The sequence below is a fragment of the Manacus candei genome, unplaced genomic scaffold (genome assembly GCF_025592945.1).
Source record: "Manacus candei isolate 608988 ecotype Guabito, Panama unplaced genomic scaffold, ASM2559294v1 h1tg000027l, whole genome shotgun sequence".
In the NCBI taxonomy this organism is placed as follows: Eukaryota; Metazoa; Chordata; class Aves; order Passeriformes; family Pipridae; genus Manacus; species Manacus candei.
In genome coordinates this window covers 6370110-6389573 of record NW_026138075.1, presented here as the reverse complement: position 1 = coordinate 6389573, position 19464 = coordinate 6370110, and the positions used below count along the sequence as shown (strand labels likewise).

The window sequence follows — 19464 nt, the reverse complement described above, 5'->3', positions numbered from 1 at the left end:
ACATCAGTAGTAACTGCCTTCACAGACTGGGATGAATAAGCAGGTGTGTGATCCCAAACAAACCAGTTTGAAGCAAACAGATAGGACAGTGTTCATGCTGCTTTACAAACTGCACTGCATGTGCTTTTACCTATCCCACAGTTCTTAAAGAACAACACAGACCCCACGGCTCATTCATTTGCACTCATTATTCAAGGAATTAAAATTAATGGAGAAAGTACTCAGAAAAATGTAGGGCTTACATTTTTGAAAGTTAAGTAAAGTATTCAGACTCTCACTTTTGAGGAAATACCTGCTATTAAAAAAATCTTACAGCTATATGGTATCTGACATACTTCTAAGCCATCATGTACTGCAAAACACACTGGGCTGGCTGCATAAAATATAATGGAATGGGACTGTAAAATATGTTTGATATAATTATCACCACATTATTTTTATCTTATTTAATAATAAAACTATTATTCTAAATTAAATACTTTTAAAGTGTTATGTGTAGCACTTTCCTGTTTGCAAAGTATCATTTTTAAAAGTGAAAATACATTGCTTACTTCATACTCCTGTTTTCTGTAGTGAGACATCACTAGGGATAACAACAAGCTATTCTTTGGAAAGGGACAGTGTTGACACAGTTACCTGTATTAACATTATACTCGGGAGATGTGTGGTGGTAAAGATGATAACAGTAAAACTGAAAATGTTACAAAGATGCAGATGACATTAAATATTTGCACCTTCAAGGATCAGACCTTACATGTCACTAATGCCACAAACATGCTGGCATTTACTGACCTCCCATTTAAATCAAGCTCTCTTCCTTACAAGTCACAGCTGGGCTTACAAGTTCAGGGTCTTCCTACAAGTGATGCATTATTATTTCTAGCTACTAAAATAGCCAGTCTAGTCACCCGATATTCTCCCCTTTTCATGGTCATTCTGATTCTCACAGACAACCTGATCCTTCCTCCTCCACTAACTTTCTGTAATTTCATCCTGTGTCTTTTTGTCTGCATCTCCTAACCTCACCACTCATTTTCTTTATACCTGGTACTGTAACAGTCTGGAACGTGCAAAATCACCTCTTCTTACTCATCTAATGAGAGAGAAGACCTGATATGGTATTGCATTGTTCTGCTATACATAATTCATTCCTTCTTCTGCAGAGCTGGTAGGTAAGGTAAACTGTTTTGGCTGGCTGGTTGGTAAGAGGACATTAAGAAAAATATTTCCAAACCTTAAGGGTGATTAAATTCTAAAATGAGCTAGTGCTTGGATGAATCACATGAAGAGCATTGATCTAGCTTGTTCACTAAAGGTAGCTGGGGGAAAAGCAAGGAGACATTACATTTTATGTCAGTAATACATATACTTTTTCTAAAGTTCTGGAAAAGAAGCAGACTTGTGGCATGTCTCTGGGTAAAAATAAGACAGAAAAGACCAGAGGTTATACAATGATATAGATCTCCTGTATACTAGATTATCATAAGCTGGAAGGTGAGGCTGCTTCTTAACAGAAAGTAAGGCTTTTCTTAACCAAAGTATTAAGGGCTAGGACAGTATATGTGCTAAAAAAACCAAAAAATTAAAAAGCAAGATGTGCACAGGGCTGAAAACATTACTGTATGAAAATGCTGATGAAACTATTCTGGGCATGCTCTTCTCCAACTAATTTTAATAGGAAAGAAATTCCAAAAGCAGAAATGTAATTAGGATGAAATAATCACAAAGGAATAGAGTTCATCATTCTAAAGAATATATGGCATGAGCAGAGCTGAAAAAGAATAATGAATATCAACACAAAAATCTTCAATAAAGGAGGATAGATAAGGCAAGACATGGAGACTTAATTATTTACTCCTTTTCCTGCTTCACTTTTCAACAAAATTCCCCACTCTGATCTGTGATCAGAAATATAACAAAGTCAGGGAATAAGTGTTGACCATGATAGAGAGAAAAAAGTAAACATATTTAGATAATGTTGACATTTTCAAATTGTCTAATGGAATCTGTCCCCAGCAGCTTAAGGAGCTGGCCAAAGCAATTTCTAGACATTGTACAGTATCTTGGACAACACTGGAGGTAATCTAAGTAAGAAGAGCTCTGGAAAAGGACAAGCATACTATCTGCCTTTGAGAAGAGCCAAAGGGAAGACCTAACAAAACACAGACCTGCTAGTACAATTTTAGAATGGGGATGACAATAGAACAAGTGATAAACCAATCAATTTTATGAGCATTCAAAGGATGATAAAGTAATTAAAAAAAAAACAACCCAGAGCAAATTTTTCAGTAATAAATTACATTAAACCAGACAAACTTTCTTTCATGAAAACAAAAAAGGTTTACTTTTTCTTTGACTTCTCTAAAGTCTTTGACTTATCTTCTCAGAAGTATATGAAAGTGAGTTAAACCTGCTGAAAAGTTGCAGCTGAAAAGTACTGATCAAAGTTCTACCTGGAAAGAGATCTGAAGTAAGGTGCATGTCTCAAGAGAACAGCAATTAACAGGCATCTGCAGAAAGGAAGACCTCAACTCCAGAGGCCTAGCAAAAGAGCTGTGTCCTTTTATACTGTACAGTTTAAAAAGAAACATGTCATGATGAAGCCTAAATTTCCTTGTCTCACCTGTGATCCTTGTGTGACAAGAATGGCAGAACATCAAGAAAAACCCCACAGTAACTTCTTTTAAGTCTAGCTTCTTCCCAGTTTGAATAGCTTAATGTGAGGCTGTTTTAGTGATACAATAGCTTGGATGTTGCCTTCTTCCACAACCAAGCTGAAGTTGGTGAGGAAAACTCTCAGGACAGACAGCAATACCTGGTCCGATCACTACAAGATCCCCTGTATGAACACCTTTCAGTTTGAGCACTACAGTTAGCTGTAGTGTGGAGACAAAGACACCTTTGTCCCCGAAATGATTTATGGCTGCAAGAGGTGTACCCTGGACAATGGGAAGACCACATCCCATGTGCACCAGGATCACTCTGTGATCAGCTCGGCAGGAAGCTGTCATTGCTCAACTTTTCAAAGTTGCCTGCAAGAGTTCGTAAAGTAATAACCCAAAATGGTGGCACACAAAGCTGAAACATGGAAGTGGGAAATGAAGAATGACGTTTTGGAAGGGAAGTGAGGGAATAACTATCAGGAAATCAGGTAATATTTATCTCTAGAGCACACATTAACTGCAATTAGGAAGGGAGTGTCATTGCTGCCTTAAACTTCACCTCTCTAGCTAAATGGGAATGTGCCTACTTCCATCTACAACACCTACAAAATCACTCGGGACTTTCTACAGAACAAGTCATTGTTCCAGAAAGACACAATGATTTCTTCACTGTTATTATTTAAGGGGAAAACTTTGCAGATAATTTCACTCTTCAGTGCAAGCTTCTCTGTCTGTTGTCCATCTTCTTCTCCTTAGGCTTGCAAGAAACACTGGTAAAAACCCATTATGAATTAAGACTTTTATGGGCTTCAGAATATATTTTTTAAATACCACTGAAAAGGTTTTCAACATGTGTCTCCAGGTGCTGAAACTATGTTTACAGGTAGTCTCATGCTGCTAAAAGACTATTTCAGACTGGAAAATCCCTACAGGTACAAACAAGCTTTCTACCTCTTTTTAAACTAGTAATAAAAAGGCTGACAAATTTAGATTGGACAGCCAGGTTTAAAGTGACAGAAAATTCAGGAATGATCAGAGTCTACCATGGATTTCTGAGATCTTATCTCATGTTTTCCTGAAGGAATAATTTCAAGATCTGACATAAACAAAACACATTATAATCCCAATGATTTGGTGTTTGACACTTTAATGGAATTGCTTTCTTGAAAACAATAAGTAAGCTTTTTTCCTTCATCTTTGTTCCAGCTCCAAGAACTCATTCTGCTGATTCAGGGCAATACAACCCAGTACCCATTTTTCTGGACTCTCAGTGTCACTAGCTAGAAAAAAAATCAACTCAAACATTTGTAGTTAAACTTGCTGGCAAATGCTTTTTCCCCCTCCTCTCGCACTAAAGCTGTATTGTTGACTTGTAAAGGTCTGCAACTCTAAGTTCTGCATGACTGTGCTGAGAACAGTAATCCATCTCCCCTCAGATTCCACCCTAGGGCTCTCAAAGCCAGTTGCCTGAGCTAGTAGTCTGAGATACCCAACAAAGAAAAAGTGGATGCCTACACTTGGAGAGAATAATGAAGGTGGTAAAGAAAAAACCTTCAGTTACAAGAGACCGGAGGATCATTGGAGGCATAAGGAGAAATCATAGTTCAGAACTGTGAAAACAAAATCAATATATAATGTGACTGAAATAACAGATAACAAAGCCTTGAAAAGTATCTAAGCAATCAGATCGGCCTTTGTTAGGGTTTTCTCTCCCTTTATTCGACCTATTTCAGAAACAATCCCTCGAGGATAGGTTCATCAATTGATCTCTAATAGCGGTTTTATTTCTCCTTTTGACTGGTTCAAATTACATCACTTCACTTTTCATGACAGACTGCCAACATGACTCTCCATAGAAAAAAAGATGGTTGTAACTTACAAAAGGAGGAGAGATGAACATGTCCATATGAGATAACTTGTGACTCTCTGAAGTAATATTTTCAGAATGGATTTAAGTTATCTGTTTTTAGTTTGATAATGAGCCTGAAACATAATTTTTCTGCATGTCATAGTGGCCACACAAAACCCACACCATAGCCTTGTGAACTCACACTTATGAAATTTGAGAGATTAGAAACAATGGATTATAATAGATGGAAATGACAAGATCTAAACCAGAAAGTTCATGCTCAGACAACTCTCACACCCACTGAAGCGAAGGGGAGGTAGACCTGAAAAGACTGGAACAGCAAGCTCTTAAAGCTTTTTTAATGGTGTTACTTCTGAGTAGTATCTCTGTTATTAAGTTTGCAGGTGTGGGAGAAGGGTTGTTTGACACAACCTCCTGCATATGTAATATAATAATGAAAGTCATTACAGTCCTGAAGCCAGCTCAATTTTTGTTTGTCTCAGAGGCTAAGCTCAGGGCCAGCTCCTGCACTAGAAAGCATTTGACAACCTTTGTCCCACTGGCAGGTGGTATGCAGTGACTGATCACTTTGAACTCTCCTGATTTCAGTACTTTCCTTCACCTCTCACCCTTTCCCAGTGAGAGATGATAATTTTAGATGCCTGTGTGATGGCAAAAAGCAGACATAGCATGTCCTTTACAAAAAAGTAAAACACGGGCATTCACAGTAGTTAAAAACAAGAAGCATAACATTCAAATGTCAAGGAAAATTAATTCTTTTGTAGTTTGTCTCGGCAGAGACAAACTTCATTCTGCTTTGCTTCTTAAAACACAAATTTCCTTTAAAGTCTGCAGCATTTCCTCTAGTGACGTAAGAAAAGCTCAGTATACATTCTGGGACCTTTCTACTATGCCTGGGATGAGCTTAAACATATCCAGCTGCTCTTTATTAGCTTACTTCGGGGGATCTTTCACAGCTGGGTTAAAACAGATTTACATATGTTTGGCTGAATATGCATGATTTCAGGGCTCTAGAGAAGTTGTTGTAGCTTGCAAAGTGAATTTCTCATCTTCACAGTTCCCATTTCACTGCATGGAGCTCCTCTGATGGTGCAGAACAAATGCTGGGTGTTTTTTTTTTTTTCTTTTTTTTTTTTTTTTTCTTTTTCTATTCCTGATGTGAGCATTTTGTATTCTGGACAGCCCAGTGCCTTTCTGGAAGACGTTTTTATGAACAGTGTCAAGGAAAGAGAAGCTGTCACTGAGAAATTCTGTGGCTTTTCCTCTCCTTTTATACAGCCTGTTTTGAACTATGGCCTTTCTGCACAACAGGGAAAAGTGAAGTTTGCAGAATGTCAACATTAGCAGCTCTGCTTAGCAGGCTGAAGCTCAAAGCAGCTTTAAGGAAGAATTCGGGTTAAATTTCAAATACTGCATATGACCTAAAAGTGAAAATTGTTTCCTCATCAGCTCTGATCTTCTTTAAAGGCACAAAAATATAAATGCTAATTTTGAGCTACTCGTGGAACTGAACACATCACAGCTGAACTAACAAAGGAGTTATCTATTATACATTCAAGACATTTAAATAAGACATTACTCTATATTTCCTATTCCCTGAGGTCCCTGGAAATTATTATTAAACTGTTGAACAACTATGTGACCAAGCCAACAATGTTTATTCATGCACATAGACTGTATTTCTTAGGAACAGTCCTGCTGCCCACAGCTGGGTTGCTGATGCATGTTAGAATGTGGCTGGACCAGGTCTGCTTTTATACAGAGAAAGGATGAAACCTCTTCTGTCATTAAAATGCTACCACTGTATATTGCAAACATTGTGGATTAACTCTTCATTTCTCCTACACTCGTGAACACAGGAGGTGTAGTTAAAAGACCTAGACTCAAGAATTAAAACATGCCCCCCATCACTCATCAGTAAAAGACAAGACTTCTTCCAGAAATATTTGCAGGGCTGGTGATGTAGGTAAAAAATAGCTTATACATATCTGATATTAGGTTTATATTGCAATCCCATAGCCTCATCTGCCTATGGATACATTACGTGACTGAGGAATTGCGATGAGTTTGAAACACTGGCTGTAACAGTCAGCAAGACTCATTTTACTGCTAGTTCTTCATCGACATCTCACTATTCTTCAAATATAAATATCAGCACACTTCTTTCTCTGTTACATAAATTTGAAACCACAGTATGTCCACTAAAGCAAGCATAGTCACTCCAGCCACATCCTGAGGTAAAAGACAGTATTTCCCTGATGGACTTCTTGCCCTGGTGCTGCTATGATATCTCTCTTACTTAATTTTCTGTCTTCAGTAGTGATTTGCATTTTTCTGTATGTCAGACTTATAGTTCTTTGCTTTTTTTTAACCTAATTTTTTTACCACCTCCCCACCTTGCAGGCAATGCATGTACATTTATACTTTGATGCCAGAACTTCATGGATGTTTCCTTTGTGCATTTTTTTAACATGCTCAGTAACTACTAGGGCCGGTCTGCTTCCCTGGATGAGGTGAACCTGTAGCTTAATCTGAGAGGACATACTTTGGCAAGTAGGTATCTGTCCCAGCTCCAATAAAGCTGCCCTGGGGCCAGCAGTAATCTAACCACACTTCTGTGGGCAAGCCAGTGTCCTCTCCAATCCCATCCAGACACCCTCTTGACTGTCCAGCATACCTCTGGGTTTGCTTTACCAAATATCTCGCAAACAGCAGTGTTGCTGCAAACATCAACTCCCCCAGCCTTCCAATCAGTTCTGGTTCTGGACAAATTTCACTTTTCTGGATTTACTGTAGTTGTTTGTTTCTGCTCATGCTCTTTAACACAGCATTTTCCAATGCTGCAGGAAAAACAGGAAGTTTGCACAGCTAGTTAATGAACACCAATGTAGGTGCAATAACAAGGAACGTGACTGGCTTTTTCACATTTGTAGACTAGCTCTCAAGATACGTTTACTGATCTACAGATATACAAACTTCTAAATGGGAGGTTAAAGCCTCATTTTTTCCTAGTATTGGAACCCTAGAAAATTTCATCACAATCTCTTTTCCCTCAGTGACCTATATTTATTCCCTCTCCTCTTTTCTAAACACAGTGTAGGTGAGACCAAACCTTTCAGGGAAGCACAGCTGATGTTATCAACTTGTCTTGCTATGAGCAACTACAGACAAACTTTGTCTTTCCAGGTCTTGATTCTGGGTATATGAAAGTAGCTGCTGATTTGATATTAGTAATTTAGTTCAATGACTGGAAGTGCACACTGAGATATACAAATCCCCCTGCGTACACAAAATTAATTGGTCTTACTGGATGACTGCCTCAAGACATTGCCTGTAGCTGATCATATTTAGACAAAAAAGATATAAAGTGCTGCAGGACTGTAAGACTTCTTTAAGACACTGAATAGAGTCTACTGTTTTGTAGAGATAAAGTTGAATGCTCTCTCCAAAAAAAGAGCAGTGCTCTTTATGCTCCTTGTTATGAGCCCTGATTGCCCAAATCCCTGGGCAGGCTGTGGTGAATGCAAGAAGTTCAGTGCAGAGAGCAGGCAGAAGAAGGGACAGAAGGCACTCCTGCTCTGTGCCCTTCTTTGAGAAGCACTGACTGGGACTCATTCAGCAATGAATACACATCGAGAATTGTTGAACTGTTTGATGGGGGCTATAAGCTTGTAGCAGAAGTTCAGTTTCTCCAGTGCTGGCCACAGGCTCAACGAAACTACCGATGGCCTTTTCTGCACCACATGATAAGACCACCTCTGTTAGTGTCTTTAAAAAAAAGTGGTACTTAGTGTTCACCCAGCACTGTAGCTGCTGTCTCACACATCCTTCTTTCTTCCAAACAGGAACTCAGCATAATTTTCTGACTTAAAGAATAAGAAAACACTTGGAACATATGTGCTTCTCAGAAGACTTTTGGAATTATTCTAGTGAAGGCTTTGGTGTAGTGCTGGTCAGGTGTTTCTGCACACCCTTAAATACCTTGTCTGTGCTGGTACTGTTTGTGTTCAGTAAATGCAGATCTTTCAGGCTCTCCAAAAATACCCCTCTGTTTCTTTCTACAAGAACATGATAGTGAATAGCAGTAGCTTTGTAGGGCTTCAAAAATGTGCCTGCTTACCCCCCTCCCTGTTTTTTTTTTAATAACAGCTGTTCTTTTATTTTCTATCACAATTGTGTGTAAAATTGGATGGAACATGAACAAGATGGCATGTTATTGACAGCATGCAGCTGGTGTTATTTTCCAATTAAAAAAATCCTTGTTGGGCATTTGAAAGAACTGTCTAGTTTATGCCCAGTTGTGACAATGCTATCAAGCTGCACCTTCAGCTGAGATTTTATTTCACAGAAGATAGCAATCTCTGGTTGCTGGTAGAAGACAGTTTAATATCCTGGCCAACACAAAGTTGGTGATGAATGTGCTGTTAGCCATTTCCAAATGTTTGCTGCATTGTATACCTGTGCCAGAAATGCCTCTTAATGCTTCCTGAGCAACTACTCTATAAACCAACCTAAGCTCTTCTAATGCCAATGGAGCTGTTAAAATCTACTTCAGCAGGGACTCTGACTTATTCTGCTCTGCTGGGGTAGTGAGAGCTGTCAGACTATCAGCTGGTGGTTTAGGAACACCTCAATGTACACAGAGTTGTTTGTGTATTTAGTTGCCTAATTGTGATGAGTCTCTTCTGGGCATGAGGGAATGAGATTTAAAAAAAAACTTACAGCTTGGTCAACAAAACTCTTTTCTCCCTCATGGTGATGTCAGGATGCACATTTTTGATACAATAGTAAATTCACACTATTTGCTGAAAAACTTCTCAATAGAATGCCTAAGACTCTTTTTTGTGTAATGTGAGAATAACAACATATTTTTTCCCTATCCTCTCTCTCAGCTACTGGCACAATCTTGGAACACATGACTGAAGTCTAGCAAAAGTAATAGCAACGGTAATCAGATACAAGAGACTACAGTGTCTCACTAAATGACTATTAAAAAGCTCGAAGTAACACCTACCTGAACACCTGACTAAACTAAGGAAATTCATAGGAACGACTGTTTTCCAAACACAATGACATTTGTTATCTCTATTTAATGTTCAATAAAATTACAATTTCGAAATCTCAATTATGCCCTCTCCAGGTTTTTCATTTTTTAATTAACTACATGCTGTTGATCAGTGAGCACCAGCCCATGCTGACACAAAGATTTAAGTGTGCCTTTTTTACAGTCTTAAAGAACACTATGAAAAATGGAAAAGAGTTATTTGGGATCCTTCCTACATACTAAGAGGGATGTTGATACCATTAACTAAAAGACAATCTATATTAGAAAAATGTAGGTGGTGTTTTGTACATGGTATGTAATTAAACTACGGATCGTATTAAGAGTACTCTGAACCAGGACTGTAGGTGTTTAGGTCATTGTAAAATTACTACAGGACATCTTACTGGTTAATTAATACAATATTTAAAACTAGGCACATCTTATATGAGGAAAATGAATCACTCAAATATCTTTAACAGCACATTGACATTTTAATAGTATACTGGCATTAAGAACCCTAAAAAGTGCTTTATATGTCTTTCAGCTACAAGATTGTCAATTTTCAAATTTCAAAGCAATTTTAGAAATCTCTTGTTTAAAGGGCTAGGCTGCCCTTTCAATTCATCATCTTTGTATGGCATGACATCTCCCTATAATCAATATAAACATCACAAAAATGAAACTGGGTGTTACTCAACATCCTGTCCACCAGTTATGCTTTGCTATTTCCAGATAGAGTAGTGGCCCTGTGGGGCAAGCACATCCTACAGTGAATTCACAGCTCTTGATAAATATGTCAGTGCTACAAGGGTCAAACAAGAGCACGAGGCAGTCTGTTCCTCCACCGAGCTGTCCTCACTGGGTGACTGTGGATGAATGTAGCTGGGGATCTAGTCCATCACACAATAGCTCTAATGCCCTGAACCCTGAGCAGCTGCCTTGACAAATTAGACATGGCCTCTTTTATTGAAAAAGCAGATCAAGGTCCTGGGGCAATGACAGTTTTTCTCTGTTTTAGTAAGACAAGCTTCTACTGCTCATTGCAGCCTGGAAATGGATAGCCTGACTTGAAATCTATGCAAGTGGACAATTACGGGTCAAGGATACCTGCTGTTTCCTGAAGCCACATTTGACATTTGATGTTACCTATTTTAAACTTCACCTTTCTTTTATTTGTAGGATCCAGTAATTTGGGAGCATAAGAGCTCTGTTTCCATAACTAGAGGTTGCAAATTGATACAACCTCTTCTATTACCAGTGATGTCTTTTTTTTTTTTTTTTTGGCTACTAAACAGCAAATGGCTCTTGGTTCTAATCTTACTACTCACGCTTTGACTTGTGCTAGTTAAATCTGAAATCTGTACTGCTAGTGAAATGCAGAAACGTTTTCAGTTCTGAAAATGTTAAGTGAGTGCCAGTGCTGAAGTATAGGCATTTCTTTAAGTGTGGCACAGGCAGCTGGCATGTGTTGGAATATTGCCCCTCCATTATTTTGATTTACTTATCCTTGCCTATCTTTTGCAGTTAAATTTGTTCATTTCCTTACACTTTCAAATGGCTACAATAGAAAATCTGTTACTAAATGAGCTGGAGCTTTTTTTTTATGTAAGGTTTGAAATGAAGACTTAGTCACAGAGAAGGCACTCTAAATCACTGCCCTATACTCTATTATAATGCTCATGTTTGACTAAAATTGCCTTAAGGATGTGGCCCTGCTCAGGGATTTAGTTCCTGACATCTTTGCTGAACGCTTTGTCTCCACACTCTCTCTTTATTCTTGTTCTCATAGAAACTTACAAAAACACAATGAAAACAAGTTTGAAGAAAGTCTGTTGTCAGAAGCATCCTTCCAGCATTCCTCTTTCATGAATTTTATATAAAATTTCCATTTTATTAATTAGTATCTTGTGTTCTACTGCCACTGTTTGAACTTGAGGATGTAATCTGAGATGACTAGTTGTCTGTAGCCCGGGGAGCAGACAGCCCATACATGCAAGACAGACAGAGGAAGGATCAGTGTCATTTCTCTGGACAAGTCTGGTGTGTTCCCTTAATCCCGGCTGTACAGCCCTCTGGTGCATGTCACAGGATACCAGCAATTCCAGTGTGCTGAAGTCATCAATCTTCTGGCATGTTTGCTAGTTATTAGCCTGGTTTAGTGACACAGGTATCTGGCCACTAAAAACTATGCTGTACAATTTGGTCCCATTTAACTGCTAATAGTGGCTTTCTGGTATTCATCTGATACAGAGGTTAAAATGGTGCTCCACAGTAGGTACACTGTGATTAGTCTATGAGACATTTCTTTCCTGGGCAAGTTGCTCATTAGAGCCATTTTAGGCAAATATAGGGTTGTTTGTTCTTAAAAAGTGGTTTCTTTAGTATTTCGACCAAGCAACTAGCATATGTGACAAACATAAATAAGGCCTCCCTCTAGAAACATGGATGTTTACAGTAAGCTGATGCTAATTTACCTAAGAACATTTCTGAAAAAAAATCTATAGGTCTCTGTTTATCATAGACTCATTCAACCAACCTCTGTTTAAATCCTAATGGAAAAAGTAAGTCACCTTGTCTCGTCTAGGTAAAATCCCTTTGTGAAGGACTGCAGCTCTGAGTAACCACACCTCTCACTCCAAATCTCAGCCAAATACTATGTAGTCAGAGACAGAGTCAGGGCAAATTCTCCACTCCCTTTCTCACAACATTCTTTGACTAGACTGTGGGCAAAAGACTTAAAAGTGTAGTAAGTGAATGATCTGGTCTGATTCAATCTTCATTATTTCCTCAGAACTCAAAACATAGTGATCTGCAAAGTACCTGCAATATGTTTTGTTTGTGTGTACAATGGCTTGAGATATGGGAAAGAATAGCAATGTTTGCCTAGTTTTCTCCCAGGTGCACAGTGCTTTGAGTTTACATCTCTTCCCGAGGCCCCTATGCAGAACTGACCACGGTGCAAATCCTTCTGCCATTAGCCTTACACTTTTCTTAGAATCAGTCAGTTCCTTCTGACAGTGTCAGGATGATGATACTGATGAAGTCCAAGCCCTTCTACTCAGACCTGCAAACACTGATTCAAAAGCTAAGTTTTCACAAATTTTGTGCCACTTTAATTCCTCATCTGAATTATTACATAATGCCAGCAAGATAATAACAACGTTCCTCTGCTTTCTCTGATTAAAACCCACTTTGAATCTTTAAGATCCGTGTACATATTAGCATATAACAATATTTTTGTGTAAAAACATACTCTGCAAATGTACTTCTGGTGCAAAACTCAGCTCTCCCATGGTGAACAACAGATGCTTAATTTATGCAAAAAAAAAAGAATCTGAAGCTTTGTTCTGCCATGGATTTTTTCCCCTCTCATTTCAAGTCTACTTGTAAAGTATCTTGTTATATCAGCACTTTATGTTCTTTATCATAACTGTACCTGAAGTTTCATATAATTCTGTCTCACTGCAACAGAATTTGCTTGAACATTTGCAGACTCTCCAGAGACAAGCATTGTCAGCACTTGGCAAATCTTTCAAGTAGTGATAATCACAGTAAAATTTAGTAATACTGCCACTTGTGTACAATATAAAAATCTTCTTGAGGCAGGTTTTGAAAGGAACAGCTCTTGGGCTCCCCAAGAGCACAGTCCTCTCCAAATAAAGGAGTTGACTATTGCTAATCATGCCCAATTTTGTATCAGAGGAAGAGCTGCAGTTACTACTACTACTAATATAGATTCGACAATCTATATAGATACTGTCTATAAAGGATCACTGTTGATATTCAAATAAACCAGCAACTCCTAACTCTGTAAACTGTTCATCACATGCTGCTTTTGATCAGCTTTTTTACTATTGCTACATGGATATCGACAAAAGGCTTGTTAAGGAAAGGAGATACCACCTCATAATCTTCACCTAATGAGTGCTGAGACAAGAAGGAATACAAACATTAAAGCCCGCTAACAGCAACACTACACCTTTGTCATTCAGTGCCCAGCTCAGGCCACTCCACCTGAATGCTGTGGAGAAGCTGTAGCAGAGCCATTAAATCGTAAGCTGAATTTGAAACCAATTTATCAAAACTGTGATTAAAAGGCGGGTTCCAGGCAATTAGGGAGCAAGTGAGAAAGCTGGGCTGTTGGCTACATTTGCGCTAATGAACCCAGGATTTAAAAGCATGAGGCGTTTCTGAAGGGAGGGCAGGAAGGACAGGAGGCAGCAGAGAAGGGCAGCAGAGTAATGAGGGACAAGGCCAGCTACTCTTGAAGAAAATCACTTTATTTTCTTCATGGAGGCCTGTTGCAGAGCTGTACATCTCTACTCCCTCCTTCGTTAGTAGGACAACTACAGAGAGATACATCACTACGGCACTACTGGGGTGTAGAGGGTAAAGCCTTGGAGTGCCCCACAGGAGGAGCTTCATGACTGTGACTGCAAAGGGAGGAAGACCAAGTACAATGGCAGCAGGGGGGAAGGTTAGACAATGAGGTTAGGGAAACTGTTTCAACAAAGGTGAGAAACACACAATTAAATCAACACTAAAACACAGCAAGGAAAGAAAATAAAAGGTAAACATACTCTAGAACATGTGTTTTGGGGATTTTTGTGGGTTTGTTTTTGTTGGTTTTTTTGTTTTTTTTTTTTTTTTGTTTTTTTTTGTTTTTTTTGTTTTTTTTTTTTTGTTAGTTTGTTTTTGTTTGCTGGGGAAGAATGGGAGTAGAAGAGGAAAGGGGGGTGCAGTCTGCCCAATCAGAGATGGTTTTTTGTTTGCATTGTTTTGTTTGGCTGATTTTGTTTGTTTTCTTTTGTTATTTTGTTTGTTTCGTTTTTTTTTTCTGCAATAGAAAGAGCAGATTCCTTAATGGCCAAAATGAAAATGCCAATGGGATGGCAACGCATAATTCCCACCCTATGGGCTGCACTACACATTTTCATCTTGGCAAGAAATGTGATGTAGCTCCAAAACAACAGTCCCAGAGTATATTTAGCTACCAAAGCTGTGGCACACAAATGTCACATTCCCATGAGTCAACCCTTTTAAAGAACCCCTTTTCACACCCCCCCAGATCTTCCCCAAGATGCCTGCACTGAATTAAAAGTGAAGCATATGGATGGATGTGACATCATCAAAGCAACCATGCTACAGAAAAGAAAGCAGTAAGTAGATTCTATACAATTAGTACAATCAGTAAGGAGCCATTTGTGAGCACAGAAAAGGAAAGAAAACACTGTTCAAAGAATTTGACAAAACCAATGAAGAACAACACAAAGCACCTTGCAAAATCAGGAGAAAATGTTAATTTTTTTTTTCTTTGTGAATGTGTGAAAGCAAAAGAAATCACAGCAAAAGTGAAAACAAAATTTTGATAAAGGGATAGTAAGCGTAACATTTCCTGATTTGATTTTGTGTAAGAACTCCTTCCTTTGCCCTGTTAAAACAACAACTCAATAGCAATTTGGGAGCCAACTGGCTCTGACTGGGCAAGGCAAGAAGTAACAACACACAAGTAGATGGTAATGGTAAACAACCATGCGGTCACCTCTGCCGCCATTGTTTTCATTGGTGTAGACTGCTTCCAGCTTTGTCAATATTCATAATTAGGCACCAAAGAATGTGTGATATTTAAATGACCCTGTCAAGTGTTTATAAGGCTCTTTGGTAACCATCCCTCCCTGGGGAGGGAAGTATGGAATGTAAGCCACTTCATCAGTCAGTGAATTGAAGCGAAAATGATTAAATCCAATAGCTATACATTTATTAATATTGTCACTGCATGTGCTTCTGAAAGCTGCTACTCGCATACAAGATGCTTTTTAAGAGCTAGCTTTCCATCTATTAAACGTTGCTTTGCAAAAGACTTGTGAAGCAGGGACCCACACATAACAAATAGTGCCATTAAAATGCATACACATCTCTGCATTCCTTTGGGTACATAAAGGGCCAGATTTCCCACTATTAGTTTCTGACAGCGCTCTCCTGTCTGACACTAGCAGAAGAGCTGGGTTTAAGGATCCCTCCCTTCCTTCCTTCCTCCGTCCCTCCCTCCCTCCCTCCCTTCCTTCCATCAATCCATCCTTCCTTCAGTCCTTCATTCCTTCTTAAATCTGCTTAATGACATTTGCCGCTTTCAGAGTGGATGAGAGAAAGATACCACTTACTTTCAGAAGAGGGAACACTAGATTTTCTAAGAAATGTCCTCTCACCTGAAGCATTTTGAATGACAAGTGTTACTAGCAGACTGGACAGAGAAAGAAAAGAGCCTTATTTTTTGGCTGTCAGCATTCTCAATGATTTATTGCTGAGATGAAAGAGGAGAGCTAGTTAAATCACATACATCTTTAGGAGGGCATGCAAGTTTATCTGCCTTCTTTCCTCTCTACAGAAGTGATACCCAGAAACTGCTTTTTTTCAGTTGTCCTTCCACAGCTGAAGAGAAAGGGATGAGGAATTAAAAAAAGCGAGGATAATATCTCAAACTGGGTTTAAATAGGAATTAGGAGTCTGAGCTTTCGTCTTCAGCACCATAAGTCACTTGCACCCAAAGTTACGGTTTTGAGTTCAAGTACTGCAGCTGCCTGAAATTCTTCATCTGCCAAGGCTTAGCAGCCCACAGGTGTGCAGAGTGCAAAGAGGCTCTGTGCTTAACACACAGAGAAGTCTGATCAGGTTCTAGAAATTCTCTTTTTTGGTTTAGATTTGCAGTTATTCTCCTAGAATGTCTACAGGATTAAGCTCTGAAAAAAAAAAATTTGTTCAAAAGTTTTTCCCTTTTTTATAGGAAAAGCTGGGAGGTAGGGGACAAGTTCATATCTTTGCCTGAGGGAATCGAAATCTTCATATTCCATTTCCTGCCAACAAGCCTAAAAGCCAAGGCTACTAGATTAATGTTTGCCATGGTATCTCAAGAAATTTTACTGAGTCCCCTGCCTAATTTGACTGGCCTCCTCAACTGGAAAAATGCTTAAGGCTTTGTCTCTGCTGGGCCAGCCAGGTGATGCCCATTGCCTTTATGGTTACAAACTGTGAAGGCTCTTTGAGGTCAGTCCTGGGGAGTTCAGTGAGAAACCCCGGATATCCCAGGACTGTGGGAGGCATCCTGTATCTGGGGCTGTTGTGAATAACAGGCACTGAGGTCACAGTTGGGGTCCAGACCACCGGCAGCTGTTCATGCAGCTCTGAAGACTGTTCTGAGATGTTAATGTGCTCATCACCCCCTGCTGAAAGCCTCCTCAGCCAATGCAGAGAATTCAAGATTCACTGGGTCAGATGGAGGGGAAGGAGTATGATTTAGTAATCTACTAGTTTGGGCAGACAACGCAAAGCATGAGGTCTAGCATGCCAGTAGCTTCTCCAGGAACAGATGATGCTTTTGACTAATGAGTTTTTCATGTAAAATGCATGAACAATAGAGACTGGAATCCACATTTCAATTAATATTTTAAGTGTTTTATATCAAGTATTCATAGCAGAAAGGACTGAAGCTCACGTGTGTTCCTGCCCCTGGTGAGTGCCCTAACCACTCAGCGAGTTTTACTCATACCCATCTTCCTTCTGACCCACTGAGTACTTAATTAGTCCACACAGAGCAAAACATCTTCAACAGAGCAGAGATTGAAAAAAGAGATCTAAGAACACCCTGGAGAAGAATAACAAGGACTCACATCTCTCTAGCAGTGGAGCTATTTGAACCTAACTCCTCTGTTTAAAAGGAACAATTTTAAACTCTTTGTGATACAGATTAAAAGGAGTTGGGAGATTGATGAGGGTCAAGATGCAATGAGAGGCATCACCATCCTTACCTAGGAGAAAAGGTTCTTTTTCTCTGAGTATGTTCTAGTGGCAAATTTAGGCAATTCTCTGCCTAATTCTCTGTATGTATCACAAAGGGAGACTGGTGGCCAAAGGGCTTGTATTAGACCTAGCTGGTCCAAGATGGAAGAGCTAGTGATCCCCAGGTGAAAGAAACTGGGCAAGAAAGGCGAGAGACTGGCATGGTTGTGTCAGGATCTGCTGGACAAACTATAGGGCAAGAAGGAAATGTGTCAATGGTGGAAGTAGGCACAAGTATTCTGGGAAGAGTATAGGAACACCGTCTGGACTTGATGAGATGCATCCCAAAGTCCTGAGGGCATTGCCTGATGTAATTGCTAAGCCACTTCCATGACATTTGAAAAGTGTGGCAGTTAGGTGAAGTTCTAGGCGACTAGCAAAAAGGGAAACTTGTACCCATCTTTAAAAAGAGTAGAAAGGAGTACCCTGGGAACTACCGACCAGTCAGCTTCACCTCTGTGCCTGGGAAGATCATGGAACAGATCCTCCTAGAAGCTCTGCTAAGGCACATGGAAGACAGGGAGGTGATTTGAGACAGCCAGCACAGCTCACAGCTTAACCAAAGGAAAGTGCTGTCTGACAAGTCTTCTACAGTGAAGAGACTCCATCAATGGACAAGGAAGTGGCTACTGACATAATTTATCTGGACTTCCGTAAGGCCTTTGACACACCCTCCAAAATCCTTTTTTCTAAATTGGAAAGAGATGGATTTGATGGGCTGACAGTTCGAAGGACAAGGAATTGGTTGGACTGTCGCATCCAGAGGGCTCAGAGGGTCAATGGCTCAGCGTTCGGATGGAGATGAGTGACAAGTGGTTCCCTCAGGGGTCCGTACTGGGACCAGTGCTGATCAATGTCTTCAGCAATGACATAGCGGCATTGAGTGCACCCTCAGCAAGCTTGCAGGTGACACCAAGCTAAGTGGTGCGATTGACACACCTGAAGATAGGATGCCATCCAGAGGGACCTGGACAAGCTTGAGAAGTGGCCCCATGAGAACCTGAAGAGGTTTAACAAAGCCCATCACAAGGGGCAGCACTGGAGTCAGGACAACTCCCAGTATGAATACAGGTTGGGGGTTGAATGGATTGAGAAGCACCTGAGGGTGCTGGTGGATGAGAGGCTGGACATGACCCAGCAATGTGCACTTGCAGCCCAGAAAGCCAATGGCATCCTGGGCTGCATCAAAAGCAGCGTGGCCAGCAGGCTGAAGGAGGTGATTCTGCTCCTCTAAACTGCTCTGGTGAGACCTCACCTGCAGTGCTGCATCCAGCTCTGGGGCCCTCAGCACAGGAAAGACCCGTGGGAAGCACCTGTTGGAACAAGTGAGGGCCACAAAGATGACTAGAAGGATGGAACACCTCTCCTATGAGGACAGGCTGAGAGGCTGGGAAAGAGAAGGCTCTGGGGAGACCCTATAGCAGCCTTCCAGTACCTAAAGGGGTTTACAAAAGAGCTGAAGAGAAACTTTTTACAAGGGCAAGTAGAGATAAAACAAGGGTGAATGACTTTAAACTGAAAGAGGGCAGGTTTAGATTAGATATATGGAAGAAATTCTTTACTGTGAGGGTGGTGAGGCACTAGTACAGGTTGCCCAAAGAAGCTGCTGATGTCCCATCCCTGAAGGGGTTCAAAGCCAGGCTGGATGGGGCTTGGAGCAACCTGGTCTAGTGGAAGGTGTCTCTGGTCATGGCAGGGGGGTTGGAATGAGATGATCTTTGGGGGTCTCTTCCAACTCAAATGATTTCATGGTTCTATGATTCTACGGTTGTTGAGAGAAGGAAATGTGAAATTAGCTGAGATCTGCTAGGAATTCAGACAAAGGCAACATAAAAGTGCACCCTTAAGAGCAATGGGAAGCTCGCATCTTGCTCTTTCAGAGAACAAATCAAATTTAAAGAGGGCTAAATCCCCACTATTTCCCTTCCTTTCATACATAAGACACTCTGTAGAGGCATGCACTTCTGTTTGTTTTGTGTGGTTTCCTCAGGCAGTGAATTATCTAGGACTGAGTCTAAGATTGGCTGTTTAGTTTCAGGCTTTACGATAAGCTT

At 40.0% G+C, this 19464-nt stretch overlaps 1 protein-coding gene across 5 annotated transcripts in view; it reads right to left on the bottom strand.

The window, feature by feature from the left end:
• Positions 1–19464, bottom strand: part of SEMA6A (semaphorin 6A) — a 117764-nt gene that overhangs the window by 8441 nt on the left and 89859 nt on the right. The gene's annotated exons all lie outside the window — the stretch shown is intronic.